The 14,657-nt window shown below is 47.7% G+C and overlaps 1 pseudogene; it reads left to right on the top strand.

The window, feature by feature from the left end:
- Positions 1 to 1,685: 1,685 nt before the first annotated feature.
- On the top strand, positions 1,686 to 2,876 carry LOC119335400 (annotated as a pseudogene).
- Positions 2,877 to 14,657: the final 11,781 nt, after the last annotated feature.

The raw sequence follows: 14,657 nt of genomic DNA, 5'->3' as shown, positions 1-14,657 counted from the left end.
ACATTGGATGTGCACTCCTTATGAATGATGTCCCACTAGAAACGGATCATCGGAAAGAAGAGTGTTTCTCTTGATATTTCTATTTTATTCTATTTCTATAAGTGAATTATTGATCAAGATCAAATGGAGAAAATGTAGATGTGAAACTATGTGCTTTGAACACCTTCTTCCATGCTATTGAAGCTGGCAAACAAGGGAGTGAGTGAAGAGAGAAGCCATGCCTCTTTCGATGTGAGGCAAGCGATGAACGAGTAGATGCTGCCCTTAGACCAATTTTATCTTTCGGTAGCTGACACCGAGATGGGCTAGGCTAGGAAACCTTATTCGAGACGATAGGGATGGTAAACAAAGCGATGGGGTATACGTACGAATTGGAATACAAATGAAATCATTGCCTATAAAGATGAACCCGTTAGCGTATAGGAACAACAACATATGAAAGTTGGGTGGATACTCCTATTTAATTAGTTTAACCAGGAACAGAGGATAGGATTCGAAAGTCAACCGGAAACCGAGCCCTAACCTTTAATTGATGAGAATTTCCATACCCCTACTACTCGTATGTATTGGCGTGGGTTCGTATGTAAACATTCGTATTGGCTTAGCAGAGCACTTCATATCCCGCCACAACCGATCCTTTGCTTCCTTCTCACTCAACTTTTTGACTCAACAATCGTTCCCCCTGTTACACAAAGCTACGTATACAGGGGTAGTTGTTCATCCCTTTTGCTCGTGACATATCCCCTCGCTCTGTCTTCTATTCCTTCTGTGCGTTATGTTACTAAGGCCATCGGTCTTATGGAAAGAGAAGGCATATAATCGATTCTTTGACCGGCTTTGCTTCTTTCGTGATTCACGTAGATTGGAATTCACTTTCTTTAGGGCATGGCTAGTTTCGGGTTTTGTAAAACCATCGCCCAACTCTTTCTTATTCAGACACGCCAACTGATATGTTGGATTAACAAGCTAGGGAATAATTGGGGCTTATGTGGACCCCTTCCCTTTAATTTAAGAAAGAGGTCTTCCTAGCTGACTTGAAACTAGATCTTCTTCCGAGTTTCATTCTCTATGGCTTGTGAATTGTTGTACTGCTTGTTTCACTCTCTTCTAAGGGATCTCCTCCTATGGAGGTATGTAAAGTGGGTTCTATCGCATTTTCCATCTTAGGGCGAGCAATATAAGCAATTTTGGTATCAGCAGATACATTGTTTGGGAAAGAAAGTGAAAATAATAGATCCAATTCTAGGTTTTTGGGATGGATTTCTCACAACCTTGAGGTGCTTGCTAATCTCTCGGACGAGTCGATGCCAATAGCAATTCTGATGAAACATCTTAAACATTTTTAGTGCCTTTTGCCTTTGAGCTCAATCGATCAGAAGAAAGGGAATATAACCTGCCCCTCATTGTCCTTCAATCATGGTGCAATGAATATCGTAGATAGAGTTATTTCGATCTCATATAGCTAGCTTTCCTTTCAAAGTGAAACGATTTTCCTTTTACGTTGAGATATTTGAATTGGATTTTCTTTCACCACTACTATCGTAACGCACAGAAAACACTGACGTTTCCGCTCGCTTTTAACCACTGCCACTTTACCTGAGCACTGTGACGCAGTCGGTCAAGTATTGAGTTTCTGCTAGTATACCAAGGACTTATGAGAACTGAAAAGAAAAAAACGAAAAAGGAATTCTCATAGTTCATTGAATTAAGGGAGGGCCATTCGTGGGGGGTTCGTGGAAGAGTTGGGTTCGATTCCCTTTATACGCGATGTGGCGAAAAAGACTGATTCAACGAAATATGCCATGCCAGCATTAAGATTTAAAACGTGTCGTCTACTTCCAGGAAATGTTTGGAACAGAGAACTTTCTCTAATCCAACGCCTTATTCTCTGAAGATTGAGGAACAAGAGGAGATCCATTAAAAGAAATCTTTCTCGGAGAGAAAATCGAAACAGTAACATCAAATCACAAACTACACGAAAGTTGTCTCTTTATTATGGGGATTTACCCATAAGGGAGATGCATGGAGGAAGAGAACAAACTTCATATATCCCTTTTTTACTCAATCAAGAAACAAGATCGGACGTGATTCCGGTTCATCTCCATTTTAGTGACACTCTTCCTCAAGCAAGGCAGCCGATAAGTCATCGAAGGGTTTGTTTGAATAATGGACTGGTAACCATTACTCATTTGAAAGTTTCCCACGGTGATCTAATATCTTTTAAAGAAAATGACACGAGAACCCACGGTTTTGAAATAAGGAGATCTTTCTATATCAACATATCAGTTGGAAAAATCATAGGAAAATTCCTATCGGCCATATCAGTTGGAAAAAGAAGAGGAAAAATCCTACCGGCCAGAATCTGGAGAAGAACAAAAAAAGAATGGTTCCGCTTACTCACAACTCAGAGGGGATGCCGCTTACTACTCAAATCCAAGGAATAGCAAAAGTTGCGTTCTTATATGCAAGAAGAAGACTTTGAAAGAAGAAAGAAGTTTGGATCCGCAAAAGTATGCTTAGGGAGTTCCTTTGCTAAGCACAATAGAATGAAGAGGAATTTGTTTCATTTCAAATACTTCTTCTTATTGAGAAGAGGGAAGGAGAAAATCCGAAATCTTCCTACTCGAACAATAAGTCCTTTTGTAGAAAAGTCTTCTTTATATAGTAATTCGACCTATTGCTCCAGATCCCCGTTTACTAGGAAGATAAGAATCAAAAGGATCGAACTGCCTACCCATTATTTGGAGGTGAATCATAGAACACTAAAAGCTATGGTATCTTATGGACCTAACATAGGTTACATCCCTCACGACATAAGATTGAAAGATCCAAACCTTCCTCTTCGGAGCGGAAACGGACGTGGCCAAAACATATAAAAAAAGATTGGCCTAGTCGCTCATAGGGACATATCTATCCGGAGAGAGGATAGTCTAGATCAATTTTGAGAAAAATCTCTCTCTATATAGATAGGTATCTCTGTGGATAGAGATAAAGATAGGGATCCCTATAAATCAAAATATATGAAAAAGTGCACTTTTGACTACTACTACTATTTCTTAGACTTTTTCAAGGAAACATCGTTTTTTCTATTTTGACTGAATTGGTCGGAGCGTAGACGAGAAAGCAGAGCCCAGGAAAGAGGTCAGATTGTCATAGAGCAGTTGACTATAAGTATAAGACTGCTGGCCTGAGAGAAGGCAGTCTCTCTCGGGAAACATGGCCCAATTTCTCTTCTTTCTTTTCACACGGGTAACAATTGGGAATAAAACAGACCATGAACATGAGTTTTAAATGTAAAAAAGGGAAGAGTGCATTCTCCACTTTCTTATCTCGAAAATGCGTAATATAGTGATGTCATGTGTCTGTTTCTCTGAAAAGGTGGGTCGGCCCTTAGGGCAAACAGTAGTGCCAGGTTCCATGTTGGAACGGTCGTTTGCCGGTGACCTTTGTTCGCTTTAGTACGAGTGACTGGCGCATCGCATCCAATCTCTCATGTCAATGAGTCAGTTAGAAAACAGCTCCAAATGAATCAGTGATTTCCCCTTTATTTCCCTCGGAGTGCAAGGGGAAACAAGATTGAGAATGAATGAAAACACACCAAATGTTTCATTTTGCCTATTATCAGTGGTCAGCTCTGATACAAACCAGGGGAAAAAGAACCTGGAACGCCTTCTTTAAGGCGCTACTATTTCTAGCGGCATAGGTGCTTTATCACAATACAAAAGATGTACATACGAGGACTACAATTCCTATTTAGAGATATTCCTACGAGCGATAGACGTAGTAAGGAAATTACGTACGCCAATAACAAATACGAATACGAATTACGCCCACGAGCCTACGCAATGGCATGTTTCGGCGTATAAAGCTAAGAATGAGAATAGCCTACTGCCTCCACTCGGAAAAGGCAAAGGTATCCAGTATAGGATATCGATGAACGGAGGACAAGGAAAGCAGGCAAGGTGAACCTCCTTTGCAAAAGCCCTTTTGAAATACCTTCTTTTTGAACCTTTAGAAAATCCCTGCTAGCTATCACTAGTTTTGTTTAACCAGCTTTCCCCCAAAAAGGGGAGATCCGCTGCTTACTGCTCACGGAAACATCCGACCTTATGGTCAAGTCATCCACCTATCTTTCTGATCTCATTCGTTTTCCGATCGCATAAAAAGTCATGAGATCAAAAAAGAAATGTGAGAATGTAGTTACAGATGTAAAAAAAGTGAATATCTCATTCTCTTGTTCTTAAATCATGAATTGGATGATGTGCGTTTCATCAAGTATGAACATATTGCATTTTTTGCTATGCAATTTCTGTACCAGATCGACGTCCATTTATTTCTATGTCCTCATCTGCGTGTATGTCTATGTTAGATAGGCTCTGGAAGGCCTTACTTTACTAACAGGTAGGGCGCGTTACTTTTATTCTTTTTTTGCTGCTTACCCACATGTTTAGATTATTTACTTGCCCTTTCACTTTTTCTTCGGCTGTCACCAACTTTGCTCAATGCTAGTCCCTAACCCATGAATAAGGGCTCCGCTGGCTACCGGGTTCAGAGAATTTTGTAAGCTCTTCCTCTTTTTTTGTTTTTCGCCACCTCCTGTGTCTTTCCGTTTAAGGTCTTTAATTCGGCATTAACTTCGTTAGAGAAAGCCATGCGTGAACTACAAAGCATGGGATCCTGAACACCACGAAAGAAAGCGTATTACTTTTCGATAAGGTCCGACTTCAGAGAGGAGAGACATGAACTTTTTTTAGGCGTAGAAAAGGCATACGGTATGAAAGATTGATTGAAAAGAGGTAGGGATGGGTCTCGCTGCTAAGGGAGAAGGAGACCTCTGTCGGAGCAAGCTAAAGAGCCCACTTTATATCGTCGATTTCAGGTAAGGCACTCGATCAAGCCTATACATCCAGGAATTTTGCTCCAAACCAAAGACGACTTGCTTTGCTGCATTTCTTGGGCCGGGGCTTTACTTGATTTTGGCGAAAGAAAGGCCATATGATCTACTTTCTGGTGCCGGTCCCTTCACAAAGATAGTCGCTTCTTACTCTTATTCTTATTCGGTGGAATACAAGAGTTCTAAAGCTTCTTTCTTTCAAGTGAAAGTTTCCTATCTTTCTTGGTTCGGAATCCAATCCAGTTGAAAACAAACAATTGCCCGATGGCAAAGTAAGATGAAAGTCTAGGAGTGTAAACCACGTACGAGCGTGGCGCAGAAAGCGAAATGTGTTGCAGCGAGTCAAGTGTAATACGATCAAAAGGAAATGGGGTCGATGCTAAAACTCAAACAGTTCCCCAGAGGGGGCCCCGGGTTGAAAGAGCGAGCTACATTCTTTCATAGAAGATAGAAAATAAGAGGACTGATGCTTTCTTACTTCATCTTAATATAGGGATTATAGCATTGGAATTATGGAATTTGAATGGACTGAGTACATCAAGATGAAGAAATTAACGTAATAAGCGATATTCTCAAAAGATTCGGTCATGCCAGAAACCTCAGTGTGCATGGCACTAAAAAAGGGTACAAAGAACCTGAGATGCAAGTAATGGCTGAATAGCCGGGGAAACACTAAATAAAGACAAGTGTCATCCGGACTTACTTGATTGATTGAATCGAGAGATGGAAATGCCATTGAGAGATTAGAAGGGATAGAGAAAACGTCAGATAGAGGTTGTGCTTCTGCTAAGTCCAAAAGAACAATCTGAGTGAGGATAAGGTGGTTTATGTTAGGGTCCGAGAAAGCAACTTGACATGCCAATCCTACAAGAATTCCACTCTTTCTGGTCATGTCAGAAACCACCTCTTGTAAAACAGATCGAAAGCCAATCGTTTCAGAAGATGATGACCCTCTTGTGCTCCTACGTTCCTGCTAGTTGGTGGATGAAGAATAGGAGAGAGCTTGCTTGAGTAGAAGATAACCCGCGAGAAGGATGTTTTGTAGTGCTTTCTCATACAAATGGAAAAGGCGTCACGATCGAAGATAAGGAAAGATCCCAGCTTTTCATTGCTCTGTCGCACCACCCCTCCTCCAAGAGCCGGTTCTTATCCATAGATTTTTCAGCTAAAAGATACGGTATATATATATCAATGAAAGCTGGTGCCTTTGGTTCTTGGTACGACTGGTACTTTTTCTCATTTATTGGTCTAGTTGGAAAATTTTCCCCTCAAAGAGAAAGTTTTTCTTATATATTATGTTGTGCCCTTGCCCTTAACCTTCCTTTCTCTTCTATAAAAAGGCTGGACGTCAAATGTAACTGATGCTTATATTCTAAATATGACAAGCAAGAAACCTACTATTGCCGTAAACAAAAACCCAAACATTAGTAACTAACAGAGCTTTCCTATTCTAACTATTTCCCTATAAACCATGATTGATATACCAATCAAAAAAGACTTCTGAAACTAAACTATTCTATTGATTTATGCCCGTACTTCTTCTTCTGTTTTTGTACGCAGAAGGATGTCTAGGAGGGACAGATCACCGAGGTTAAGGATGAGAAGGTGAAAAGTGAAGATAGAGAATAGATGCCATGAACAAGTGTATCAATTCAAGAGTTAAGGAATACTATTGGGAAGATTGGGCATTGGGTTCATCTTGTTATTGACCATCCCTTTTCAACACATATCTTTTAGTATACGTCTTTTTTAGTTGCTTAAAGATTTCAGATATTGCTTTTTCTGTTATAGGAAGTGTTGCGTTCCCCTTTAGGGTGTTTGTCAGTGGCGTCACCCGATAGGGTGTGTGCCCGGAAGAGAGAATAAAAACATGTTGCTTGCTATTTCTGGTTGAAGAGCTTTTCCTATCGAACAGGAATTCCGAGGGATGTTTTTTGTTGTCGATTTGTAGCAATAGAAAGATAATGGAAGTGATTGAATAAGTTGGGTCATGAGAATGGAAGTTGGGTCATGTTGATACTATATCCATGTCTTGATTATTCGACTTTTCCATTCCAATGCACAATACTATGCATTCCATTCCAAAGAGCGGTTTCGGTGGGTTGATACGATTTCCATTTTGACGATCCTAAGTTGGCATTCTTTGCAGATAATTTCCATCTCGCCATAGACGAAAAGTACCCAATTTCATGCCAAGAGACCATGTAAGGGTTGTATGACCCATCCATATGATAAAAAGACTCACAAGGCTAAGAGAAATTCCTTCCTTCCCTATCATTAATTAAGGACTGGCTTGCTTCGAGAGAAAGGAAATCTGAATTCCATAGTCGTCTTCCTCACGAGCTGGAACAACTAAAGGTGTAGGTTGGAAACATAATTTTTTTCGTTGGATTGTGCTCCAGAGAATGGAATAGTAACACACGCTCCCGAGAGGCAGCATTATTTTATGGTTCGAAAGCACAAGTCACTCCATCCAGCTATACTTGCATTGATATAGATGATTTGAGCCTTTGAATTTACTTACTACAAAACAAGCTATGTTCTCCTATATATTTCCTTGGGCTCGCTTTACAAAAGAAAAACAAACTACTCCTCTTGATGTGGTCAGAGTGAAGTACTAATAGGCATAGAAACAGCAGGAATATCTTTCATTCATTTCATCTGTATGGTATGACACGACCTCTTTTTGCTCTCCATTTCGTTGGAACTAAGGCCTCTGTCTACCGGCCCAAAAGGAGGGTCTCATGCTTGTAAACTAGCATATATCTTGCACAGAATGAACCTTCCTTCAGTCACAACGAGAAGCACTATCAAGGTCTGAACGAATAGAAAACACAATCAACACTTCATATCAAAGTCAACCAACGTTTATCATATAGAGCGGAATCTTCATTCTAATTTGATTAGCCAACCCTCCCGCGAGTCGTATGCTTTCTGATCACTCTCCTATGCTGGTTACTTTTCTTTCAAATGTTACGTCGTTGCAGGTCCTCGCCCTTCAGGTTGAAGGAGATGTGTACTCGACTTCCTTTAAGTAAGTGGCGGCCCATAATAGTAGAGATGTATAACAATAGTAGCTTAACCAAAGGGATAGACTTGAACTCTTCCACACCCCCTTGCCAGAGGTTTTAAGAGAACAACCTTTTGGGGGTACCAATTCCACCCATTCGCAGCAAAGGAACTAGCACTTTCTTAAGCTTTCCACCATTCTTGCTTATTCCCCTTACTTACCCAATGAAAGATATATATTGGAAATTGGAAGATGGTCATCCATAGTTATCTTGTTGAAAATACCCTCCCTTACTCATCAAAATGTTGGAAGCGACTTGAGATATCTTTTGGGAAGAGAGAATAAATATAGATGCTCGATATGCATATTGATCAATCGATCTCCGCGTCCTGCCAGTTCGCTAAGTAGACTCACCCTACTGAGGGGTAGAAGAAGATCATGCCGATAAGGGGAAGCGCTGAGAAAAATCTCTCTCTTACCTAAATATAAGAGCACGCTTTATCTCTATGCACACAGAAAACGGGGATCTTGTGATGACGGAAATGGTACGTATGTGGACAACTTTGGCTCTGCTCAAAAGCCCCTGAGCCAACTATCTCCTGGCACAGCCAAAGCATTTCCTCGCCCGAGGCCTGCTGAAAGCTAACTTGAATCCGAACAGCTTGCTGCTTCTCCGAAACATTCACCAGCTTGTGTATCCTTGTAAGGTCGCGGACCCGGCGTAAGAACGAGAAACGTGAGTCTAGCATGACATAAACCCAAACCCCGGCACTTTTGATACTTCTCATCTCAGGACAAGTCACAGAAGAGGTAAGGCGCTATAGCCAGTGTCGGGGAGGCTGATCCACGAACACCTATGGGACCGGCGGACCGAGCCCCTTTCGGTTCGGCGGGGGGTGGAGGTCGCACGAAGAGCGGATCGAGGCGAAGCACACGAGCGATTTACCCAGCTTCCGAGCTCTCCGGAGAGATAACACTCCTACTGCTGCATGTCTGAGTGTATTGAGTTCTTGCTCGGGAGCGCTGAGTGCTACAGTACACTCTAGCTGCTAACGAGACCGAACGTGAGTGTTTTCTGCCTTCGAACCCTTCTCTACGTTGCGGATGGACCTCCTTTTATATGCTCAAGGGGTCACCGATAGGTGGCAACGTAGAAAAGGGTAAAAATGGAAAAGGAGTTGCGGTTGGTACAACAACCTGTACAGTGTATCATACCTAACCCTGACGGCAGGGGACAAAGGCATTAAATGCCCGTCTACGTCGCCCAAACAGTGCAAAAAGGGACCGTCAGGGACGCCACCGCTCGCCACGATGGCAATCTTGTCAGTGTTGCTTGCCACCCCGCACCGCTGGCTGCACAGCCTCCTACCACGCGCGCCTGGAAAGGCCTCAGGGCGACACGTTGGTGGATGTGCTGGAGCGCAGGTACAGAGTGGTAGCCTGCCGCGGCAAGCGCCTTGCTGCGGTCGTTGTCTTGTCGCGTCCGAAAGCTTGTCGCTCACCGGGCCTCGCCGGGACGCGTGGCGCCTCGCGGCAAGTTCCTTGAGGTGCCTTGGTTGGCCCTCCCGGCAAGCTCCTCTTGCCGGGGCCTTGTCTCCTTGGCTTGAATACTTTGTTCTTCAATGGCTCCAAAGGAACCATGGAGGACCTTGGCGGTCACCCGGCAAGCCTTGCCGCGGGGTGCTGCAACTGCCCGTGCACAAGTTCAGGATACTAGGGTACCCCTACTCTAGTATACCGACAGGAGCCCCCGGGCCTGGGGCACACACGGTGCCGAGCGCTGTTGGGCCAGGCCCAAAACAGGGCACGGGCACGCGCGGCCTGGGTTACGCCGTATCTTACTCCGTATCCACCGCGTCCTCCCCGAACGGCACGCATTGAATGCGGCATCGTGGGAGAGATCCTGGGTGGTTTCTTTATTCGGAAAGACGGAACGCCCGCCCCCTCCCTCTTTATAAGCAGGGGAACCAGGGGCAGTTCAACGCGTTCTTCTACTGCGGGCTCTGCCCGCCCTTCTCTGAATTTTTCTGCGATATCATGAACACCTACGGGTTCCGCCTCCTTGACTTCACCCCCAATGTTGTTCTGACCATGGCAGTTTTCGCACATCTCTGCGAAAACTTTGTCGGAGTCTATCTGAACGTAGATCTTTTCCGCCACTTCTTCATGCCTCGAGTTGAGAGAGGGGAGCCCTTATCCGGCGGAATCGCCTGGATCTCGAGGACCGGCAAGAAGGAAGCCTATCTGGAGGGAGAGCTCCGCAGCAAGTGGTTGGAATGGAGAGCAGACTGGTGCTAGATCGTCGAGGAGAACCCGCAGTCATTTACCGCCCAGCGCCAAGCCTCAATAGCGCGCGGCAATGATTGGAGCAACGTGGCCCCGGAAGACGATAGGCTGAGGATTGCCGTCACCCGGATCCTACGCCTCAGGCTTGCCGGGCTCACCGTAGGCGCCGTTGGCGCAGATTTTCTTCGCCGCCGCATCGCCCCCCTGCAGGAGAGGAGGAGACCTTCCTGGGAGTTCGAGAATGCGGCGGATATCATGAGGCTGCGCCCGGGCCTCAACTTCAACTTCACTGTCTTGGAACTGGACGCGATGATCCTAGAGCTATTCAAGTGCAATCCTCAACATCCCGAAGCATTCATGTTGCCGAGGGGTGTCGTTTCGCTTTGCAACAACTCCTCGCTCGACCGCATCCGTGCAATGATGTCGTTGTGCGATTCGCATGGGATTGTCCCAACTTGGCAAGAGCCTGCAGACGACGTCGTGCAGGAGTTCTTCGACGGCTTGGTAGAAGTGCCGGTCCGCCCCGATGAACAAAAGAGCCTCACCCGCGATACCACCGATGCGGAGATGCAGCGCATCACCACCAGGCTGGAAGAGGCGGCGGCAGCAGCTGCCGCGGGCGAGTTTGGATTCACCGTGGAGGAGGCAGAGGCAGCAGAGGCGGCAAGCCTTGCCGAGTGAGAGGAGCTTGCCGGCGAGGAAGAACTTGTCGGGCCTGAAGCTGAGTCGAGCGAGCCCGGCAAGGGAGAGGTTGTCGGGCTCGAACCTTCAGGCAGCTCATCGCAAGTGGAGTCCCCAGCTCCACCAAGAAGGCGTCTCCGCAAGGCCGGGGACGTAGCGGAGTCAACAGCCGCCGTGCCGCGCGACACGCTCTACCGCGACAAGCAGTGTTGCCGCGGGAGCGCCTCACACCGCTGCAGCAACTGGAGCGGGGTCTTCCCGGTCCACCGCTACCGCTCCTGCCAAGCGGACAAGGGAACCTACTCCTCCGCCTCGTCGCACCGGAGGTGAGCCGGACTTCGATCTCTCCGCGCTCAGCTCCGACGAGGAAGAAGAAGAGTAAGATTCTTTGCTGTACTTGTAGTTCTTCAATTTTGTTGCTTTGTCTTGTATCTGATTTGCTTCATTCTGAACCCATTCCTTTTCAGGACGCTGGCCCAGAGAGCGGCGAAGAGAGCCAAGGTCCCAGTGATCGTCATCGAGGACGAACCCACTGCGACAGTCGGGGGTGTGTCCGAGACCACCTTGCCGGACCCGGCAACTATTCCCAAAGCAGCCCCCAGCGCAGCCCCCAGCGTAAGTATATGGTTTACTTCCTGCTGCTAGGCGCACATGGGTGCTTTTTCTTTGCTGATATCTGACTTTGGTTTGTGTAGGAGCAGAGCAGCTTCACCAGGAGTGCTCGGAAGCCGCTCCCGAAATGCCATCTGCTTCAACTACACCGCCAAGGGAGGATTCCCCGGCAAGGGAGCGTCCTCCGGCAAGGGAGAATTCTCCGACAAGGGAGAGTTCTCCGGCAAGGGAGAATTCTCCGGCAAGGGACAGTTCTCCGGCAAGGGACAACACTAGCGATCCTCCGGTGGTTGAGAGCACGACTGCAGGTCCTAGTACAGGTAATCCTCTTGCTTGAAAACATCCCTTGGGTTCTTCTTCTTCTGATTTTCTTTTTGGACATTGGCTTGATTCTTCTCCTTTTTCCGTTCATCAGATCCATCTGCCATGGAGCCAATGGAAACCGAGGTCGCTGGCGAGGAGAACGCGCACAGCAATACCGACGACGCCGTTGCCAACGAAGGAGAAGCCGGCGCTGATGATCCCGCCAGGGAAGAGGCCGCCAAAGCTGCCGCCGCAGAAGCTGGCGAGGGACCCGGCGATCGCACTGACGGCCCCGAGGCCGCAGGAGCGTCAGGCGCTACGCCGACCGCCGATCCCTCCACCGCTGCTGCAGCGCCAGGCTCCGAAGAGCCCCAGCCCGGCGCCTATTTGAAGGCCGGCGACGGCATCTTCATCAAGCTCCCCTGGGCGTCAAGCTCCAGGGCACCGGTTGAAGGAGAGTTCTTGGATGGAGAAGTGCTTGCCTTCGCTGGGCTGACGCTGGTCGACGCGCCAAGCAGCAGCAGCGACGAGCCTGAGGAGGAGCGGCTGCTGCGGAAGCTGTTGTCGCTCTACCGCGCCCGACAAGCCAAGCTGGTATCCCAAGAAGCACTTGTCGCGAAGGCGGGAGTGGACATCGAGAAGCGCGTGGAGGAGCTCCGGGGTTTCAGGCAGGACGCTCTCCGGGCCCTGGCAGAGGAGCGGGAACAAGTCGACGAGGAGCGGAAAGCCTTCCTCCTCGAGAAGGCTGAAGTCAAAGAGCAACAACGGCTTGTTGCCGAGAAGCTATCTGCGTAGGAAGGCGAGTTGGCGCAGCGCAAGGTCAACCTTGACAGCCACGAGGAGGAGCTTGCCGCACACGAGCAAACGTTTGGCGGGGCTCTCAACGAAGCAAAGGATGCTGCCGCAGCTGCCGAGGCCGCCAAGAAGGAGCTGGAGGTGAAGGTGGCGCAGCTGGAGGCCGATCTCAAAGCGAGCGGCGAGGAGCTTGCTGCGCTCAAGCGTGAGCGCGAGAAGGACACCGCCGCTCATGGCGAGCTGCAAGGTCGTCTCGCTGAGAGGAGCAAGGAGCTTAGCGCCGCCAAGGACTCCAACGCAGATCTTGAGTTGAAGCTGGCTACTTTGACTCAGACACTGGACGGCGCCAGGGAGCGGGAGGTGGCCTTGTCGGATAAGATCAAGACCGACGAGGCGCTGCTGGCGAGTGCTACTGCCACCCAGAACTCTTTCAGGGAGAATATGGAGCACTGGACGGACGGTCTCGTGGACGCTGCTGCAGCCATCGACACGGAGCTGGCGCAGCTAGGGATGGAGGATCTCGGGTACTCCTCCGATGAGCACCTCCAACCCAGCGCCGAGCTCAGCTTGTTCTTCAAAGGCGTGACGACGGCCCTCCAGCGACTCCGGGAGAAGATCCCAAAGCAGCAGGCCGACGAGTCGTGCAAGATCTGCGCGGGAGCTCTCCAAAAGGTGCTGGTGAAGGTGGCCTTCCACAACCCAGGCCTCAACCTCACCAACGTCCTCAGGACCTTGCCGCTGGACGCTGATCTGGAAGCGCTCAAGACCCTTGTCGCACCCATTGTGGACAAGGTGAGCGGGATCAAGAGGGTTGAGGGCGATCGCGTAGATTAGGCCGCCCGTTTTCTCTTCTTCTTGTCGCTGCTGGTCATATTATGAGAACAATCTGTTAGAGCTGCTACAAGCTATCTTGTAATATGACTCTATTTTGGGTGGCAATTGCTATGTTATTTCCTTTACTTGATTCCTTCCTTTGTATGTTTTTGCCCTACACTTTTAGGGAACTTGTCGGCGCAGGCACCTTCGCTGTGAGCGCTGAGTGCGGGACGTCAGCAGCCTGCTGGTGGTGCCGCTACCGACAAGAAACCTTGTCGCAACTAGTCGTAGCTCACTTAAGTTGTTGAGCGGACTCGAAACAAAGTAAGGGCGCAACTAGCTATGAGTTGGTTCCTCCGCGCACAGGTTTTCCATACAAAGCACGGTCGTTCGAGGAAGATAACTTAAAAATTAAAACTGATTGCTCAAACTTTGGCAACTTAGCTTTTCTGTCGTTTGCTTTCCGGTAAGGCGAAACTTCCTTGAACGACGCCTGGTCCACACCATTATCTTCTCCTTTCCCCATGGCAAACTTGTGTGCGAGGGAACTTCCTTTCCTTTGAGAAAGAGAAAGAAGAGAAAATATAGATACGGAGCCTTACGACTCGTTATTTGCTTACCGGGGGTAGGTGCTGCACAAAGTGTCAGATAATGCATGCAAAGAAAAGTAGAAAGCATGAAATTGACAAGATGTGCGGAGCACATGAGCTTTACTTATGCACGGGGTCTGCGCCCGGCTTTGTACAAAGGATTACATGCAACATCAGCAAGACTTGTACAAAAGGTGGTTGCCGGAACAGGTTCCGACAACCGCGCCTTACGAGTAAAACTTACGAAGATGCTCAATGTTCCAGGCGTTGCTCACCGGAATGCCATCTTCGGTCTCAAGGCGGACAGCGCCAGTCCTAGTGACTCGTTTCACCCGGTAAGGGCCTTCCCACTTCGGCGTCAACTTGTTGGAATTCTTGGCGGACTGAACGCGCCGAAGAACAAGGTCGCCTTCCTCGAAACTTCTGGCATTAACTTTGCGGCTATGGTAGAGGCGCAAAGCTTGCTGGTATCGAGCAGCTCGTACAGCAGCCTGAAGACGATCCTCCTCAAGGAGCAGCGCGTCATCTTGTCGCAGCTGCTCTTGCTCAAGCTCATCATAAGCGAGCACTCGAGGTGACCCGTATACGAGTTCCGTGGGGAGAACTGCCTCCGCTCCATAGACTAGAGCGAAAGGTGTCTGGCCAGTGGCTCGATTTGGCGTCGTCCTGA

The sequence above is a fragment of the Triticum dicoccoides genome, chromosome 7B (assembly GCF_002162155.2).
Source record: "Triticum dicoccoides isolate Atlit2015 ecotype Zavitan chromosome 7B, WEW_v2.0, whole genome shotgun sequence".
NCBI lineage: Eukaryota > Viridiplantae > Streptophyta > Magnoliopsida > Poales > Poaceae > Triticum > Triticum dicoccoides.
This window is presented reverse-complemented; position numbering and strand designations above follow the sequence as displayed.